Genomic DNA, 20084 nt, shown 5'->3' with positions numbered 1-20084 from the left:
TGTCTAATTTTTATTTGTAATAACGATTGTATTATGCTAATATATCTATTCTCAAAACATTCCAATAAAACCCCACAAAACCTGTTTTCAACAAAAGTTAATTTAGTGAAGAAACATTCCCATTCAAATTGATCTTATTTCTTTCTTTATGCTGTACGGCTCTACCACGACGGCTCCAGTGGCGCAATCGGTCAGCGCGCGGTACTTATAAAGCAGTAACTGTTGAGCAATGCCGAGGTTGTGAGTTCAACCCTCACCTGGAGCATTTGTTTCTTGCCTTCCTTTAGTATTTTTTACTACTGAAGTAGTTGGGCAAAGTGTCTTGAACCCGTCGACGATCTAGTCCCATGATTAAGAGAGAAATTCCAAAGAGCTCTTTGTTTTTTGCGGTATTTTTTTTTTAAAAATTGCCGCAGGTTCGAAAAGTCTTGTAAGTCCCACCATAATCTAGTACCGTGATTGAAAGGGAAATGTGGAAGATATATTTCGTTTTTAAGGCTTCTGGCTGTCCAATATACTTTCCTTCATCGGCATTAATAATGTACACTGGCTAAGAGATAAAAACCACCCTCCAAGGGTAGCCCTTGCTCTCATCTAAAATAAAGATGCATGTGCTTATGGATCTTTTCAAGTTGGAGTTCAAACTTACAAGATCATTCTTGAGAACTCAATCAAAAATGATCGCTTCACTGTTAGGGAACAGCAATGCGCAATGTCAACACTTGCTCGTGCTGCCCCGGTGGCCTAATGGATAAGGCACTGGCCTCCTAAGCCAGGGATTGTGGGTTCGAGTCCCATCCGGGGTGCTTGTTGAGCTCCATTTTCAACAACACCTCATGGAAAGTTTAGGGTGAAGATGACAACTATTTGACTGCCATACAGTCTTGTTTGCCTGTAAATTAGTTCTTGCAAACCTCTGCCCTTTTCGAAAGATCATTTCCATGTACTGAGAGAAGTGTTAACGTGCAACAGAGTAGTATCTACTTTGTAGGGCGGCAAAATATAGCATCTTGTTAAAACACACAGTCCATTGCTTTCATCTTCATTCATGCCCCAAATACCAAAGAGTATACTTTCTACTAAGCTATGGCTATGCATTTAAACAAACAATATTTTAAAGATCAAAATATAAAATAATAAATGTAAAACAAAGTATGTATATATATATATGCTTTCATCTTCATTCATGCCCCATATACCAAAGAGGTATAACCCTGAGTTCTTGTCAAGGTTTTTTAGTGAGGTTGTTGTGCCAGTGTTGTCTATTGATTCATTGGACTGTGACATGCATGAGAGAGTGGTATTTTAGAATGCAGTGGCGTTGTCTGTGTCATGGAGTGAAGATATGGATACAAGTGGTAGAATAGAGTGAGTGAGTGTGTGTGTCTAGATGTGTGTGGTTTCTGCGGGGGGGGGCGGTTGCTAGTTGCTGGGCATGGGTGACAGGTGTGGGAAAGTGAGTAGACGGTGGTTAGATAAAGTGAGAGGGGAGGTTAAAGAACAGAAATGGGTGAAGATAAGATCTATTGTATGTCTGTCTGTGTGGGTGGCCGAGGTGGAACACTGAGTAGGTCCAAAAGATCAAGTAACCAACAGGAGTTTGGAGGCTGCTGACTGACGGGTGTCAGTGGGGATGTTGAAGTCACCCATGATGATGGTGCGAATGTCAGCAGAGAGGAAGTGAAGAAGCAAGGTGGATAATTTGTCAATAAAGGCAGTGGCCAGACACAGAGTCGGTATATGGTGGTTACTTCGAGGTTGGAGGGAGAGAAGATACAAACAGAGTGCAATTCAAAAGAAGAGAAGGTAAGGGAGGGTAGATGTGGGATTGAGTTGAAAGTGTAGTTGGTAGAAAGGCGAAGAGCCACTCCTCCACCATATCTATTGCCAGGGAGAGGAGTCTGGGTGAATTGGAGGCCACTTTAACAGAGCAGCAGGGGAGGCAATATCAGAGGGTGTCAGCCATGTTTTGGTGAGGCCCAGGAAGGAAAGATTGCGAGAGGGCATTCCAGAGTGCCCCAAAGAGATGGAACAGGCGTGTGGGCGTCAAGCGTATGGGTTTTACATAGGAGAGATTGTGGTAGTTCATATTAGGGTGGGAGCGATAGGAAGGAGAATTAATGGGAAGCAGAAGCTGTGGGGGTCCAGGATTGGGAGATATGTCATCAGTTGTGAGAAGCAGATAGAAGAAGAGGAGGTGGAAGGAGAGTGACTGGCTTCTTTTATGTTTTAGTAGGATAAATCGGAGGTTGAGGAGCAAGTCTGCAGATGTGGTCTGGTGAGGAGGTAAGAGGGAAGGAGAGATAATTATTTATTTAGATGGTGCTGGGGTTTGAGGATAGCAAAGGAGTTTGAGGAGAGGTGGACCAAAAATTGTTAGGGCATATGTAAGCATGGCAAAAGAGTAAGTGTGGGGTAAAAATTAATAGTTAAGTGTTTACTCTAACCTTCAGGTCACTTCTGGTCCATTTCTGGAATATTTCTGCTGTACACTTAAAGAGCCACACTTGAGGGAGCCATTCAGACCTCGGTCATCAGACCTGTGTCTCTACATTTATACAACTTTAGGTGCATATGGAATAGACCAGGTGTGAGCAGGAGGGAGGAGCTGCAGGGAGACAGGTCAGAGAAACAGCATGAGGTGATTAGGAGACATGACTGGGTATGCCCAATTCGAATTGGACAAGGCTAGGGATTTATGTTTATGAGTTTGTTTCGGGGCTGTGCAACCTGTGAAAAGCAATAACAACTGAACCTGTTTGGACCAAAACTGCATTACCTGTGTGAACGCTACCTAAGGCCTAATGGCTACCAGAGAGTTTATGGGATGAACATTTTATTAGTTCTGATGCACTAAGTGATACCAAATATTATTTTGTAAAAGTTTTAATGATTTTACTATTCATGTTTGGGGAAAAGGAAGGTGATTTGAACTTTCTATATTTTTATAAAAATTTTTTATGTTTACATTTTTAATTAGTTCCTGTAGGGGACATGAACCTGCATACACTAGATCACCTAAACAATAAACTGGAATGCATCAATATTGCAATGTATTGGTAAACTGACAACACCATATGAAGCATAGGTGAAGGCTGATTATCAAACATGTAGTAACTAGTGTTGAGCGAGTATGTTCTGTTCCGAGTACGCTCGGGCCGAGCTCCGATAAATTATAGCTGCTCGGTGATAAGGTTAAATCGCTCCCGTGTGCATGATTTGCAACTGTTTGGCAGCTTTATTACATGTCAGGAATGTGTAAGAAATAGGCATTCCTCCCATGTAATAAAACTGTCAAACAGTCACAAATCATGCACACGGGAGCGATTCAACCATATCACCGAGCAGCTATAAATACTCAGTGCTTGGCCCCAGCGTACTCGGCGAAAGGGTTAACAGAACATACTCGCTCAACACTAGTAGTAACATGTCCAATATCGGGAAAAGGAATGGTAAGGAACATTTGAAGCGACTACCCCGTGTTCCCAACTTCTTTAGTGCTGCTGTCAAGATTAACACCAACATCAAAAAGCTTCAACTGTTGCACCGTAATTATTCTTGGCGCCAGCTGTATAACACAGCTGTCATCCTTCGATTCAGCTCCTCTGCCTGCTTCATATACAGGTTTGGGAATACTGAGGAGGGTCCTGGAGGCTTAAATGACCCTATTTTAACCACTAATATGTTAGTATGTACACTCTCAGATTTATGCAATCAGGCCACAAGGATCAGACTGAACGTTGGTATTATGGCACAAACTAAAAAGATAATTGGGATCATTGAAGTTAGTATGAGTATTCAGACCCAAGACTGAGCAGAGACTTGTAGCCACCTTATACCAAACTGAATGGGATCTACTGCATATTTTGAATAAGAATACAAAACCTTCTACTAGTATTTATCATCATAGATACTACATATGAATGCATCTTCTGACCTGGACAGTAATGGGCAATATAACGCTCATTGATATGTTGGATTTGGATTTAATGTCAAAACTGAAAATCTGCATTTTAAGTGACGCGCCCCTGGGCCTGTGTCGCGCTGCGTTGCGCACGGGGGAGCTTACCCGGAGCCGGATCTCTTGAGGGTTGTAGTCTCGTGACGGTGACCCGGTCCGTGCCCAGGGAGTCAAACTGAGCGGCGATGTAACAGCGGTAGATGCAGGACGACTACACCACCCGTTGAATGCAGCTATGGAGCTGCCGCTGCAGGACAGTCCGCTGAGGCCGGTGGATGGATGGTGCAGCGTAGATGGTATAACCCCCAACGGGAGGGGTATGGCCTCAGGGCAGCAGATGTGGATGATGGGGGTAGCAGGAACCACTCAGAGACGGTGCGGTGTAATTCAGGGTCTTTACTGGTAACAACGATAGACCCTCCCGGAGTACTTGCTAGTGAACGGGGCCTGGTCAGTCCTTGAGCAGATGGGATCTCCCCTGGCCAGGCGGAGTTGTAGGCCTCCCAAACTGACTGTACTCTTCTGGCTACCTTGCTAGAAGCGGATATAAGTAGCCCACGTCCCTGAGTGTACCGTGTGGTGCTCACCCGTATGGCCGGTGACTCGGGGCCTTCTAATGGCTTCCGCTCCACGATGGCGGTGCTGGTCCCACGCGTGTGACCGTGCCTTCGGGTTTCTGGGCCTGAGGACCTGAAATCCCCTGCCGGTCGGCTTCTGCTGCTGGGTAAGAGTTAGTCCCCACAGCCTCGGACGCCGGGTCCGGTAAGAAAGCTTCTCAGTCAGGGCGAGCTCTGCAGCTGCCAGCCCCTGACTCGTAGTAATATTGCTCCCACTGAGCTTCTGCTGTTTCTTCCTATGCTGCTTCTCTGTCTCTACTCTCCTTGACTGACTAACCCTGCCTCAGCCCAGGGTTTATACAGGGGAAGTTCTTCCCCTCCCAAGACTGGGCAGGAGGTGTGGCATGCACAGGATCCCTCACCAAAGGACCTCCCACCTGCTCTCAGACATAACATTACATTACTGTGGAAAACCAGACCCCTGGGGTGCCACATAAGCATTTGAAGGTTGTTCTTGTGGAGCTTAGGCAAGATTCACGGGAGCCTATATTATCCTCGTTTCAAGAAAAATAGGTTGATATTTTTCATATTTGTCATCTGTATGCAATTCAGTGTGCAATTAATTTTTATACAGAAGCAGTTATTAAAATTTTACAGTATCACAAGGTAGGATCTAAAATGTAGAAGAAACAAGGGAGGAATTACTGATCAACTGCTGTTTTAAGCACTCCTTAGCCAAATGCCCAGCTTTATGAAACTTTCGACTGATTATGTTTCACAAAAGTTGAGGGTATTTACTAGTTATAAGCGAGCATGCTCGTCACTACTCGTAACTCGCCCGAGCATCACAGTGCTCGAGATACTCGTTACTCGGCGAGTACTTTTTAAATGTTCAGGTGGGAGCTCGAGTCCCTGCCCCTCATGTTTGGCATTTATTAGTCAGCCAATTAACATGCAAGAATTGCCTGACAGTCACTGTAATGCCATAGTCATGTTGGTTGTAGCATTACAGTGATTGGCCGGCCACATAGCGTCATCAGGTCTATATAAGACCCTATGCTCGTCACAGTCTACCCATCAAACAGGCAGAGTAGGGAGAGGTGCAGCAGGGCGAGGGAGAGAATTGGCAGTTATTTTAGGCAGGGATTCCACACCACTATTATTTATTTAGTCTACACTAACAGTCCTTGTAAGGGCTCATTCTGATAAATATTAATCCTGCTGATAGCACTAGTTAGGCAGAGTTTGTGTAGAGCTAGTATAGTACAGAATAGGATTCATTGCACGTTTTTTCGACTGCTGGAACTCATATCAATAGCCCTAGATATCACGGCTAATAATATTCTTTTTGCTCTTAATCCTGATAATTTTGGTGAAAAGCAATATACAGTAGTACACCATTTATACTGGTCCATTTGCTTGTTAACAGCATACAGCCAGATTTTGTTGATTTGAATAGCATTGATGTATTGTGCAAGCAGAGAATCTTGTTCATCATCTCAGGTGGTCAAATATTACTGTAGTAATAATCCTGAATTTTTTTGGAAGCTGCCAAATATTATACTCCATTTAAAGTGTGCCAGTTGTGCATTCAAAACATATCCACACTTGGCCGCTGATCAATAGCATCGCTATACCGCCACTGCATAAAAACTTGATCATCAGACGTGATTTAATATTACTGCAGTAATAATTCTAACATTTTTTGCAAGCCGCAAAATATTATACTCCATTTAAAATGGGCAAGGCGTGTGGCAAGGGACAGGAAAGTGGACGTGATGCTGATGGTGCAGGCAGAGGCAGAGGCCGTGGGCAAGATGAAACTGTGCCTGCAGCAGGAGCACAACAAACACCCACATCATGTCGACCTACCTTCCTGTCCCAATTTCTAGGGGCAGCAGAACACCACTCTTGAAGCCAGAGCAGTGTGAAAAGGTTGTGGGTTGGATACCAGATAATGCTTCCAGTCAGTTTGCCACCACCACCACCGTCTTCCACACGGTTCAGTCTCAGTAGCCGTGAGTCTGGACCATATATTCCTCACCCTGATCCTCCTTCCTCCCGCCATGACGAGTGCACAGAGACAAGTGATCCCACACTTGGACACTCCAAAGAGCTGTTCATATATCCATTTATAGATTCTTGCCTCTTGCTCTGTCCGCTTCAAGTGGAGATCACATCTAGCAATGCCCAAATATTTGAGCAGCCATGATCACAACAAGATGACGGTGGGAAAGTACAATTACTGCCGCAAGAGGTGGATGATAATGAAACACAATTTCCATAAAGCCAAGAGGAGGACCAGGGTGAATACGTGGAAGACGAGGTGGTGGACAATCAAGTCACTGACCCAACCTGCGAAGATGACATAAATATCGAGGACAGCAGCACAGAGGGGGAGGTAACCGTAGCACCACAGCAGGTAGGAAGAAGTAGTGTGGTGGCCATAGACACAAGGTGTGTAACTGTTAACCAGAACACCAACATGAGGGAAGTTGCCAGTTCAACTGTTAGGTCTTCCCGAGCCTGGCTCTACATTAAAGACTGTCCAGTTAACCCAAAAAAGGCCATTTTCAACATCTGCCATGACAGCATCAGCAGGGTCAGCAAAACTATAAGCCTGACTACCTCCAGCATGCTCAGACACATGACAGCGAAACACCCGACTAGTTGTGCCAAACCTCAGGGTCCAGAGGCGGTGTCTGCGGGTGACACCACTGTCTGTTTCACTGTTGTGCATGCACGCCAATTCTCTGTCCATGACGCAGGTGAAGTTGCCTCCCACCCTACACTTGTCGTTGCACACTTAAATAGAAGAAAAAAAGAAACATGCCATGGATTGCAGGGATCACACAACTATATCAAATATATTCTTTTCTAAAAAATTGTCTTCGGCTGAGAGAAATTATGACATGGGTAATAGGGAACTTTTGGCGATCAAATTGGCGTTCGAAGAATGGCGACATTGGTTGGAGGGGGCTGTCCATCCTATTAGTGTTATTACTGGCCATAAAAACCTGTCATATCTCCAGTCAGGTAAACGTCTCAACCCTAGGCAAGCCAGATGGTCCCTGTTTTTTACTAGGTTCAATTTTGTTGTCACTTTACTCCCACGGGTCAAAAATGTCAAAGCTGATGCTTTATCCTGAAGCTTCCCTGGGGTGGTAATTATGAGAACCCTGCCGCGATATTACAGAAAGGGGTAATCATTTCGACACTGTATCCTGAATTGGAGGGTGAGGTGTTGGAGGCTCAGGGGGACGCTCCTGCCTCCTGCCCTTCAGGAAGGTTATTTGTACCATCTGATCTGCACCACAAAGTAATTAAGTAACATCACAACTCTGTGCTTGCTGGGCATCCAGAAGGTAAGGCAACCGCAGACCTCCTTTCTCGTCGTTTTAGGTGGCCAGGGTTGCATCGGTCCTGAATGTGAACGACTTTGTGTGGTTGTCTATCAAGAATATAAGATTGAAAGTTCCTTCTTGGAAGCTGGGACCTAGGTTTATTGGTCCCTATAAAATAACCGCCGTCATTAGCCCAGTAGCGTTTTGTCCTGAACTTCCTCAGGCCCTTAAGGTCCACAACGTGTTTCATAGGTCCTTACTCAAGATGTATGTGGAACCTCTTGAGCACTCACCTCTACCACCAATGGTTGATGGTAATCTGGAATTTCAGATTTCTCGTCTCCAACATCGTTCTCTACAATACTTTGTGCACTGGAAAAGCTATGGTCCAGAGGAGAGGATGTGGGTTTCAGCATCAGAGGTGAACGCTCCCAGGTTGGTTAGTTCATTCCATACCACTTATCCTGAGAAACTCGGTCCTGAGTGTCCGGAGGCCACTCATAAAGGGGGGGGGGGTACTGTCACGGGTGTGTCAGACGTGACAGTTGCCCTGCAGTGGCTTGCAGGAGATCTCTATGTTTGGCATTGCAGACACCTTCTTAGAGTCTGTCTCTCTGACCCAGCGGTAACCTTCCTCTGGCTAATTAACACCCTGGCCTCAGAGTATAAATAACTGCTGTGTTCCAGAGGGAAGGGTCGGCGATATTCATTACTCCTTGTGAAGGCCTTAGCAAGAGCATTACTTCTTCATCTCTGGTGCTTGAGGACGTGTGCACATTTGTCAGGGGTCGTTTAAAGATAAGCTATTTCTTCCTGCTTGTCCTCCCTTGTTGTCTTTAGTGTTCAGTGGGGATTCACTAGTAGGATTAACATTACCAACTACGCCACGTATACCTTGAATACCAAACCTATTCCCCCTTCCACCACGACCTCCTTTTTCCCACTCATGTTGCTCAGATACTGTGGTAGGAGCACTATAAAACTAAATTAGATTTTTTCCTCTGCAACAACTATGCACACACCTGAATTTCAGCGGCACTAAATGACAAGGTAATATATGGCTTGCTGTATAATGTTACTAACAGAAGAAAGTATTTTTTAGTGTGGATGAGGCCTGTATAACATAGGAGATATGCTACGAACAATTTCAAACTGAGATGTCCCCTGCTGTATAACATTAAGAACAGAAGAAAGTATTTTTTTTATTGTGGATGAGGCCTATATAACATACGAGATATTCTCCAAACTATTTCAAACTGAGATGTCCCCTGCTGTATAACATTAGGAACAGAAGAAAGTATTTTTTTTAGTGTGGATGAGGCCTGTATAACATAGGAGATATGCTACGAACAATTTCAAACTGAGATATTCCCTGCTGTATAATGTTAGGAACAGAAGAAAGTATTTTTTTATTGTGGATGAGGCCTGTATAACATACGAGATATTCTCCAAACTAAAAAGGACTAGGTGGCTTATGGCAGACTCTATAACGTTTGTTACAGAAAAAAATATTTTGTGGACTCTGGCTAGCAACAGAAAAAAACTACATGTCCCCCCGCTCATCATACACAAGCAGTATGCTAGACAAACTGTTAAAAACACTGTAGTTGCACAGCAATTATTTTCCCACATTTATTCGCCGAATGTTACCAATTTTCCTGAATTTAAGTAAAAATGCTCACGTTTCCGATCATGAATCCTTTGTGCCGAATTTATCTTTTGAGATTGGATTTAGAACATATTCGCTCATCACTAGTTGTTTTAAAACCTCTACAGTATATAATGCTCAGCATTGATGGTGGCTTTCAAGATCTGTAATCTGCCCATGCCATAGGCACTACTGCTGACCCATGCCATCAGAGATGCATGCTTTTGAACTGTGTGCTGATAACAAGCTGGGTGGTCCCCCTTTTCTTGAGCCCGCAGGACACGGTGTTGATTTTCATAAAGAATTTCACATTTTGATTCATCTCACCACAGAACAGTTTTTCATTTTGCCTCAGTCCATTTTAAATGAGCTTTGACCCAGAGAAAACGGCAAAGTTTCTGGATTGTATTGATTTATGGTTTCTTCTTTGCATGATAGAGTTTTAAATTGCATTTGTGGATTGCACGGTGAACTGAGTTCAGACAATGATTTCCAGAAGTATTCCTGAGTAGTGTTGAGCATTCCGATACTGAAATATCGGGTATCGACCGATATTCGCGGTATCGGAGTTCCGATACTAAGTTCCGATACTTTTAGAATATCGAATACCGGAATCGGAAGTTCCCATAATGCCTGCGCTCTGCAGTGTCTCTGAAGGATGACAAGCTGGATGGCAGCGGTCAGCTTACTGTACTTGTCATTTAGTGTTAAAGGATTTATTAAAAAAAATAATAGTGTTTTCATGCACCGTCTCTTTAAAAAAGCCGGCCGGCAATTCAGCATCCGCACCCGACAATTTAGAATAGAAAGAATAGAGCATCAAACATAGATTAGATAGATAGAAACATGTCAGTCACATATATAAGAAGTACAGTGATAGTGTTGATTACTGTACTTGTCATTTAGTGTTAAAATAAAGGATTTATTAAAAAAAAAAATTGGCGTGGGGTTCCCTGTAATTTTAGTCTCTAGCGGAGGTTAAGCAGACAGCTGAGGCAGATGCTTGAAGCCTGGGAATGGGGTAATACCCACGGAGCTTCCCAGGCTACTAATATCAGCCCCCAGCTGAATACCTAGCCTTTACTAGCTATTAAAATGGGGGACCCCCAAAGAAATTACGTGGGGTCCCCCCTATTTTAATAGCTAGCAAAGGCTAGGCAGACAGCTGGGGGCTGATATTAATAGCCCAGGAAGGGTGCCATGAATATTGGCCCCCTCCCAGGCTAGAAACACCAGCCGTCAGCCGCCCCAGAAATGGCGCATCCATAGGATGCGCCAATTCTGGCACTTAGCCTCGCTCTTCCCACTGCCCTGTAGCGGTGGCAGTGGGGTAATAGGGCTAGGGTTGATGTCAGCTTATAATGCCAGCTGACATCAAGCCCAGGTTAGTAATGGAGAGGCGTCTATAAGACACCCCCATTACTAACCCCATAGTCAAAGTTAAAAAAAAAAACACAAACACCCAGAATAAAGTCCTTTCATTGAAATAAACACACAATTCTTTATTGTTCTCAATTAAACCATACTTACCATCACGCCCATTCCAGCTGAAGCCAATGTCTTCTGCAATAAAAGTAAAATAATAAAGCAACCTCATTCTTACCTTTCCATGGTTCCCACGATGGCTCCAGCTCTGCTACATTCACATGACAGGCTGGATCGCAGCCGAAAGCTGCCATCCAGCTTGCCATGCCGCAGACACTGAGAAGCGCAGGCATGCTCGCGCTCCTCAGTGTCTGGCTGTGACGGCATCCAGATGAGCCGAGGTCATGTCCAATGAACTCAGCTCACCTCATGCACGTCACTGACAGCGTGGGAAAATTCTCCTGCCCTCAGCGCTTCAGCAGGAGAATTCTCCGACGAAGGGATGGCATTCTGATGACAGGCTGGATCGCAGCTGAGCGCTGCCATCCAGCTTGTCATCTTTCAGAGACACTGCAGAGCGCAAGCATGCCTGCGCTCTGCAGTGTCTATGAAGGATGGTATGCTGGATGGCCGCGCTCAGCTGCGATCCAGCCTGTCATCTCAATGCCATCCCAGCGTGGGAGAATTCTCCTGCTCAAGCGCTGAGCGCAGGAGAATTTTCCCACGCTGTCACTGACGTGCATGAGGTGAGCTGAGTTCATTGGACATGAACTCGGCTCATCTTTATGCCGTCACAGTCAGACACTGAGGAGCGCAAGCATGCCTGCGCTTCTCAGTGTCTGCGGCATGGCAAGCTGGATGGCAGCTTTTGACTGCGATCCAGCCTGTCATGTGAATGTAGCAGAGCTGGAGCCATCGTGGGAACCATGGAAAGGTAAGGATGAGGTTGCTTTATTATTTTACTTTTATTGCAGAAGACATTGGCTTCAGCTGGAATGGGCGTGATGGTAAGTATGGTTTAATTAAGAACAATAAAGAATTGTGTGTTTATTTCAATGAAAGGACTTTATTCTGGGTGTTTGTGTTTTTTTTAACTTTGACTATGGGGTTAGTAATGGGGGTGTCTTATAGACGCCTCTCCATTACTAACCTGGGCTTGATGTCAGCTGGCATTATAAGCTGACATCAACCCCAGCCCTATTACCCCACTGCCACCGCTACAGGGCAGTGGGAAGAGCGAGGCTAAGTGCCAGAATTGGCGCATCCTATGGATGCGCCATTTCTGGGGCGGCTGACGGCTTGTGTTTCTAGCCTGGGAGGGGGCCAAAATTCATGGCACCCTTCCTGGGCTATTAATATCAGCCCCCAGCTGTCTGCCTAGCCTTTGCTAGCTATTAAAATAGGGGGGACCCCACGTAATTTTTTTTGGGGTCCCCCATTTTAGTAGCTAGTAAAGGCTAGGTATTCAGCTGGGGGCTGATATTAGTAGCCTGGGAAGCTCCGTGGGTATTACCCCCTTCCCAGGCTTCAAACATCTGCCCCAACCGTCTGCTTAACCTCCGCTAGAGACTAAAATTACGGGGAACCCCACGCCAATTTTTTTTTTTAATAAATCCTTTATTTTAACACTAAATGACAAGTACAGTAGTCAACACTATCACTGTACTTCTTATATATGTGACTGACATGTTTCTATCTATCTAATCTATGTGTGATGCTCTATTCTTCCTATTCTAAATTGTCGGGTACCGATGCTGAATTGCCGGCCGGCTTTTTTAAAGAGACGGTGCATGAAAACACTATTATTTTTTTAATAAATCCTTTAACACTAAATGACAAGTACAGTAAGCAACACTGTCACTGTACTTCTTATATATGTGACTGATATGTTTCTATCTATCTAATCTATGTGTGATGTTCTATTCTTTCTGTTCTAAATTGTCGGGTACCGGTGTATGCCGCTGATGAATTGCCGGCTTTTCATGTAATACATTCTACATTATTCTTAGTTGTTTTCCTTCGTGTAGAATTAACCTACAAGGAAAGAAAGGGTTTATTTTCATTCTGATATTTGTGTCCCATTGACTTGCATTGGTTTCCGGTATCGGAATCGGCCATATCCGATATTTTTTGGGTATCGGTCCGATCCAATCCGATCCGATATTTCCCAATATCGGAAGGTATCGCTCAACACTATTCCTGAGACCATTCAGCGATTTGCACGACCAAATTATGCTTGTTTTTAACGTATTGCAGCCTGAAGGCCCGTAGATCACAAACATCCTATATTGACCATTGTTCTTGTCACCTGTGCACATGGATTTCTCCACAATCTTTGAATCTTTTGATGAAATTCTGTACTGTAGATTATGGGATATTTAATATCTTTGCAATTTTATGTTGAGAAACATTTTTCTGAAATTGTTCCACATATTTTAGACACAGTTGTTCACACATTGATGAACCTCTGACCAACTTTGCTTTTGAGATACTGCCTCTGTAACATTGTCTTCATATACACAGTCATGTGACTTTGTTGAAAATTTACCCTTCAGCTGATTTTCATTAGCACCACTTACTTTTCCAGCCTATTGTTAACCTTGTACCAACATTTTTGATGTGTTGCATCCATCAGTTTCTAAATAAGTTAATTTTTTTTCAAATGAAACGGGAAAACATCTAACTTTCAACTTCTGATCTGTGTTTTATATTCTGTTGTGAAAAAATATGGCTATAAGAGATTTCCAAATCATTACATTCCTGTTTTCTTTACATTTTACACTGTGTCCCAACTTTTTTTTTAGAATTGGGCTTGTAAATGAGATTTTAAAAATCTCAATCACACACTGCATAAACTTTCTAAAGTGGAAATCAATCTAGGCAGTGGATCTGAAATCTGCAGTGTGTCAATTTATATTGCAGATATCACTAAGGATTTTATCCCTTGCAAAAAATAACAATTCCAAAGTGAGATCCATGTAAAAAAAAACATGTAAAATACGCTCACAATAGGATTTCAATGGGGACTCATGCCAATAGTGCCCAAGATGATTTTTTTGTGTGGGTACAAAAAAAACAACTCAAATCTTGATACTTTTTGGATTCAATGCATTATTGCATTTGCGTCTTTTTGTCTAGTTTCTGGTGTTTTCCGCTTGTATTTCACTTGCACCTTATTATTATTTTTATTTTGCATTGTTTATAAAGTCTGTATTATGTTTTTGCCCGTGTTTGTGTTTTATGCTCGTCGTTGTTATCTAGGTTTGTGGCTTTCAGGAGTTTTCAACCAACTTATCAATAGCAATTTTGTGTTTTCATTGTCTGTAAGCCAAAATCATCAACATTAACAGAAATAAACACTTGAAATAGATCACGGTTTGTAATGACTCTATATAATATAGGAGTTTCACTTTTTGTATTGAAGAACTGAAATAAATTAACTTTTTGATGATATTCTAATTTTGTGAAAAGCACCATTTTCTATTTTCAGCCAATCGCAACTAATTGGGACTACACTACATTTGGATTGTTCTAGGACCTTTTTTTTGCTCTGCTTAATCAGGGTGGAAATGCAATTGGCCGGCCATACTTTTGTTAACATACTACACACTCGGATTTACCCCTTGTTTGTTTTCATGGGATGATTTGACCTGGAAGGGTTTCTAAATCCTATCATTCATACCATTCATGGGCACCTGAAATTCTCTCCAGAAATGGGGGCATTTGGAAGTGTCAAAGTAAGGGTGATTCATAAAAATTGATTGGCCTACCCAATACCCTGTGTACATGATACATAAATATGCATATAGCTCTGGGCTTATGCTCATTTAGAAATGGAGCATTCTTATACATAATTTTGATCACCATATATGTATTATGGCAATAATAATTTTAGTTTGTTATTAGGCAGCAGAGAGGACGTTATATGAGGGGATTCCCATATCCAAAATGGTGTCTGCAAACAGAGGTACGCTATCACGCATGCGCAATGATCCTTTAACCTCAGTCTATGCCTATTGGCTGATTAACAATGACACGCACAGACATGCGCAGTAGTGTTGTATGGATGCCAAGATTGGCGTGCATTTCAGTAATAAGTGCAATAATGGCAATATGAATATGGGTAAGTCATTTCTAGTTATATGCAACATATGGGTTAATTACTATGCTAATTATATACAGTATAGACGAAAAGTTTGGACACACCTTCTCATTTAAAGATTTTTCTGTATTTTCATGACTATGAAAATTGTACATTCACACTGAAAGCATCAAAACTATGAATTAACACATGTGGAATTATATACTGAACAATAAAGTGTGAAACAACTGAAAATATGTCTTATATTCTAGGTTCTTCAAAGAAGCCACCTTTTGCTTTGATGACTGCTTTGCACACTCTTGGCATTCTCTTGATGAGCTTCAAGAGGTAGTCACCGGAAATGGTCTTCCAACAATCTCGAAGGAGTTCCCAGAGATGCTTAGCACTTGTTGGCCCTTTTGCCTTCACTCTGCGGTCCAGCTCACCCCAAACCATCTCGATTGGGTTCAGGTCTGGTGACTGTGGAGGCAAGGTCATCTGGCGTAGCACGCCATCACTCTTCTTCTTAGTCAAATAGCCCTTACACAGCCTGGAGGTGTGTTTGGGGTCATTGTCCTGTTGAAAAATAAATGATGGTCCAACTAAAAACAAACAGGATGGAATAGCATGCCGCTGCAAGATGCTGTGGTAGCCATGCTGGTTCAGTATGCCTTCAATTTTGAATAAATCCCCAACAGTGTCACCAGCAAAGCACCCCCACACCATCACACCTCCTCCTCCATGCTTCATGGTGGGAACCAGGCATGTAGAGTCCATCCGTTCACCTTTTCTGCGTCGCACAAAGACACGGTGGTTGGAACCAAAGATCTCAAATTTGGACTCATCAGACCAAATCACAGATTTCCACTGGTCTAATGTCCATTCCTTGTGTTCTTTAGCCCAAACAAGTCTCTTCTGCTTGTTGCCTGTCCTTAGCAGTGGTTTCCTAGCAGCTATTTTACCATAAAGGCCTGCTGCACAATGTCTCCTCTTAACAGTTGTTGTAGAGATGTGTCTGCTGCTAGAACTCTGTGTGGCATTGACCTGGTCTCTAATCTGAGCTGCTGTTAGCCTGCAATTTCTGAAGCTGGTGACTCGGATAAACATCCTCAGAAGCAGAGGTGACTCTTGGTCTTCCTTTCCTGGGGTGGTCCTCATGTGAGCCAGTTTCTTTGTAGCGCTTGATGGTTTTTGCAACTGCACTTGGGGACACTTTCAAAGTTTGCCCAATTTTTCGGACTGACTGACCTTCATTTCTTAAAGTAATGATGGCCACTCATTTTTCTTTACTTAGCTGCTTTTTTCTTGGCATAATACAAATTCTAACAGTCTATACAGTAGGACTATCAGCTGTGTATCCACCAGACTTCTGCACAACACAACTGATGGTCCCAACCCCATTTATAAGGCAAGAAATCCCACTTATTAAACCTGTCAGGGCACACCTGTGAAGTGAAAACCATTTTCGGTGACTACCTCTTGAAGTTCATCAAGAGAACGCCAAGAGTGTACAAAGCAGTCATCAAAGCAAAAGGTGGCTACTTTGAAGAACCTAGAATATAAGACATATTTTCAGTTGTTTCACACTTTTTTGTTAAGTATATAATGTCACATGTGTTAATTCATAGTTTTGATGCCTTCAGTGTGAATGTACAATTTTCAAAGTCATGAAAATACAGAAAAATCTTTAAATGAGAAGGTGTGTCCAAACTTTTGGTCTGTATTGTATATTTACTCACTATGATGTTTGTACATATTATCATGCACTGTCACTTGTACTTTATTTATAATGAATTGTATATTTGCATTTTTGGACAAGTCAGTATATATTGCTCTTTATTATTTTTATTAATGATATGTAAAATTGTATAATAATGTAATACTCCTATGTATACTTTCTATGTACACCCATTTCACTGTGGCACCCCAGAGGGTCCGGTTGCCACAGTGGTATTGCCTCCCTCAAAAGAGGTAATGCCATACCTGGAAGCAAGCAGGGGTCCTTTTAGTCAGGTACACTACACATGCAACACTTCCTGGCTCCAGACCAGCAAGGGGAGGCCCCTCCCCTTGGCAACTGGATCTGGAGGCGGGGTTAGTTTAGTTTAGTGTCAGGGAGTTGAGTTTAGGACATTGAGGAGAGAGGAGCTAGGGACTGGAGCTGAGGAAGCTCGTCCTAGCTGAAATACACAGAGGACCGGACACCGGAGTCTGAGGCTGTGCGGGCACTGCAGGCCCAGCAGCAGATACCGTAGGGCAGGAGATTGCAGGTCTCCTGGCCCCATCAGACGCCCGGAGACTCAGCAGCATGGAGGGACCAGCACCACCATGGAGGAGCGACGCATGTACAAGGCCCGAGCTGCCAGCCATACGGGTGAGCACAGAACGTCACACTCAGGGACGTGGGCTACAACACAGCTACAAGCAGTAAAGCCAAGGAGTATAGTGAGAAGGGCAGGCCTACAACTTCATCTGGCAAGGAGGACTCTATGTTTGCTTCCAGGCTGACCGGACTCTTACTTCTAGCCAGTACTCCAGTCCAGGCTTGTCTAATTGTCATCAGTAAAGACCCTGGGACTGCACTATACTGACTCTGTGGTTATTACAGACACCCTGCACAACCACCATCATCCACACACTGCCCTGAAGCTAACTCTTCCTGTGGGGAGTTATACCACCCTTGCTGCAAAACCACCAGCTTCAGAGGACTGTTCCGCAGCGGCGGTCTCCATTGGCCGCATTCCACAGGTGGCGTAGTCGGACATTCACACCTATACATATAAATTCCCCTTGGATTGACCGCCCTGGGTCACGGACCGGGTCACCGCCACAGTGACTACAACCCCCAGCATCTACCGACCCGGCACCGGGTACCCCACGGCCCTTGGGGCGCGTCATCACTGCTTGAAAAAGGTTCACTGCAAACGAAACATCGCCACACCATATGGGCTGATTAAAGTCTGCTTTATTTTTGGCAATATTGGAGTGCTGCCTGCTTTTTGCTTTTTTCATCTTTATCCATCATCTATCTATCTATTTACTGTCATGGTCGAAAATGTTGGCACCCTTTAAATTGTTCCAGAAAATTAAATATTTCTTCCCAGAAAATTATTGCAATTACACATGTTTTGTTATACACATGTTTAGTTCCTTTGTGTGTATTGGAGCAACACAAAAAAAATGGAGAAAAAAAGGCAAATTGGACATCATTTTACACAAAGCCCCAAAAATGGGCCGGACAAAATTGTTGGCACCCTCAACTTAATGTTTGGTTGCACACCCTTTGGAATAAATAACTGCAATCGGTTGCTACCTATAACCATCAACAAGCTTCTTATACCTCTCAACTGTAATTTTGGACCACTCTTCTTTTGCAAACTGCTCCAGGTCTCTCATATTTGATGGCGCCTTCTGCCAACAGCAATTTTAAGATCTCTCCACAGGTGTTCAATGGGATTTAGATTCCAACTCATTGCTGGCCACTCCATAACTCTCCAGGGCTTTGTTTCCATCCAATTATGCTTCTTGAAGTATGTTTGGGATTATTGTCCTGCTGGAAGATCCATGAACTAGAACTCAAACCCAGTTTTCTGACACTGGGCACTACATTGTGACCCAAAATCTTTTGGTAATTTTTAAATTTCATGATGCCTTGCACACAGTCAAGGCACCCAGTGGCAGAGGCAACAAAACAACCCCAAAACATCTTTGAACCTCCACTATATTTGATTGTAGGTATTGTGTTCTTTTTTTTGTAGGCCTCATTTCGCTTTCAGTAAACAGTAGAATGATGTACTTTACCAAAAATCTCTATCTTGGACTTATCTGTCCACAAGACACTTTCCCGGAAGTATTTTGGTTTACTCACATACATTTTGGCAAACTGCAGTCTAGCTTTTTTATCTTTGTGTCAGCAGTAGGGTCTTCCTGGGTCTCCTGCCATAGCGTTTCATTTCATTCAAATGTCGACGGATAGTTTGCGCTGACACTGATGCACCTTAAGGGTGAAGGATAGCTTGAATTCCATCCTGCATTGCAAACTTTCATCAATTTTTATCTGCTATCCACGTCAAGGGAGATTAGCTAAAGTGCCATGGGTTGTAAACTTCTTCATTATGTTGCGCACCATGGACAAAGGAACATTAAGATCTCTGGAGATGGACTTGTAACCTTGAGGTTGTTGACATTTTTCATGAATTTTGGTTCTCAAGTCCTCAGACAGTTTTCTCCTTTTTCTGTTCTATTCTCCATGCTTAACATCTGACTTTGACAAGTGACTTTGACATGTGACTTTGACAACTGATAATAATAAAAAGGCACTGTTTGCCGCTGGGACTTGAACCCAAAACTCTATGTCTATAAGCCAGTGCACTTACCATTGATCTATACACTCAGTTGAAGATCACTAGGCATTCTATTTGGTTATGTGATTTTCAGTGCAAACCTGTCTGAAACTCATTGGGACTTATACACAGACCTCCTCCAAGCCACATTCAAATGAACTGTGACTTTGATATGTGAGTCTAATATCTGACTTTTTTCAAACATCAGAATCACAATGACTTTTACACACCCTGAATATTTTCATGGTTGATCTCATAAGCCAAGAAAAACTGCTAACTGCTATCACTTAACCCCATGGCTGAATGGTAAAGCTTCAGACTCATAGCAAAGAGCTTCTGAGTTCAAATCCCAGGTGTAGAAGAATGTTTTTTTTTTTAATTATGCTGGTTAGCACATAAACTACAGTGATGTTTTACTTTTAATATCTAACATTCTGATTGTCATCCTGACGTCTTAAGAAAGAGTTTCAGACACGCTGTCTATTTGCATGGCAAATCACATAGCCAAAGTAAATTGGGAGGCACTAATTTACTATATATCAATTTCCAAGTGTGACTGTACATTTGCATAATTTCTTAGGAAAAGGTCTAATGATCAAATTTCTTTATTTAAAACTTTTCTTTCCATCCACCCTGTTTTTACTGCTAGAGAAGGCAGTGGACTAGTGAGACCTCCTAGTGGTCTGGAGTTTGCAGCCAGTTTTTGGGTGGATGGAAAGAGAAATTTACAGCTGAAAAAAAAAAAAAAATCACTGTTTGCCGCTGGAACTTGAACCCAAAACTCT

The 20084-nt window shown here is 43.0% G+C and overlaps 2 non-coding genes across 2 annotated transcripts; both read left to right on the top strand.

Moving 5' to 3' along the window:
* Positions 1-172: 172 nt before the first annotated feature.
* Positions 173-265, top strand: TRNAI-UAU (transfer RNA isoleucine (anticodon UAU)). Its single transcript is given in 2 exon segments — positions 173-210; positions 230-265. It is a non-coding gene; the product is annotated as a tRNA-Ile (tRNA).
* Positions 266-733: 468 nt separating this feature from the next.
* Positions 734-806, top strand: TRNAR-CCU (transfer RNA arginine (anticodon CCU)). Its single transcript has one exon. It is a non-coding gene; the product is annotated as a tRNA-Arg (tRNA).
* The last annotated feature ends 19278 nt before the right edge of the window (positions 807-20084 follow it).

Source organism: Phyllobates terribilis, unplaced genomic scaffold, assembly GCF_046119375.1.
Source record: "Phyllobates terribilis strain yellow unplaced genomic scaffold, ASM4611937v1 Scaffold_11__3_contigs__length_659146591, whole genome shotgun sequence".
Taxonomy (NCBI): Eukaryota; Metazoa; Chordata; class Amphibia; order Anura; family Dendrobatidae; genus Phyllobates; species Phyllobates terribilis.
Note: the sequence above shows the minus strand (reverse complement) of the source record. Positions and strands in the feature narration are given on the sequence as shown.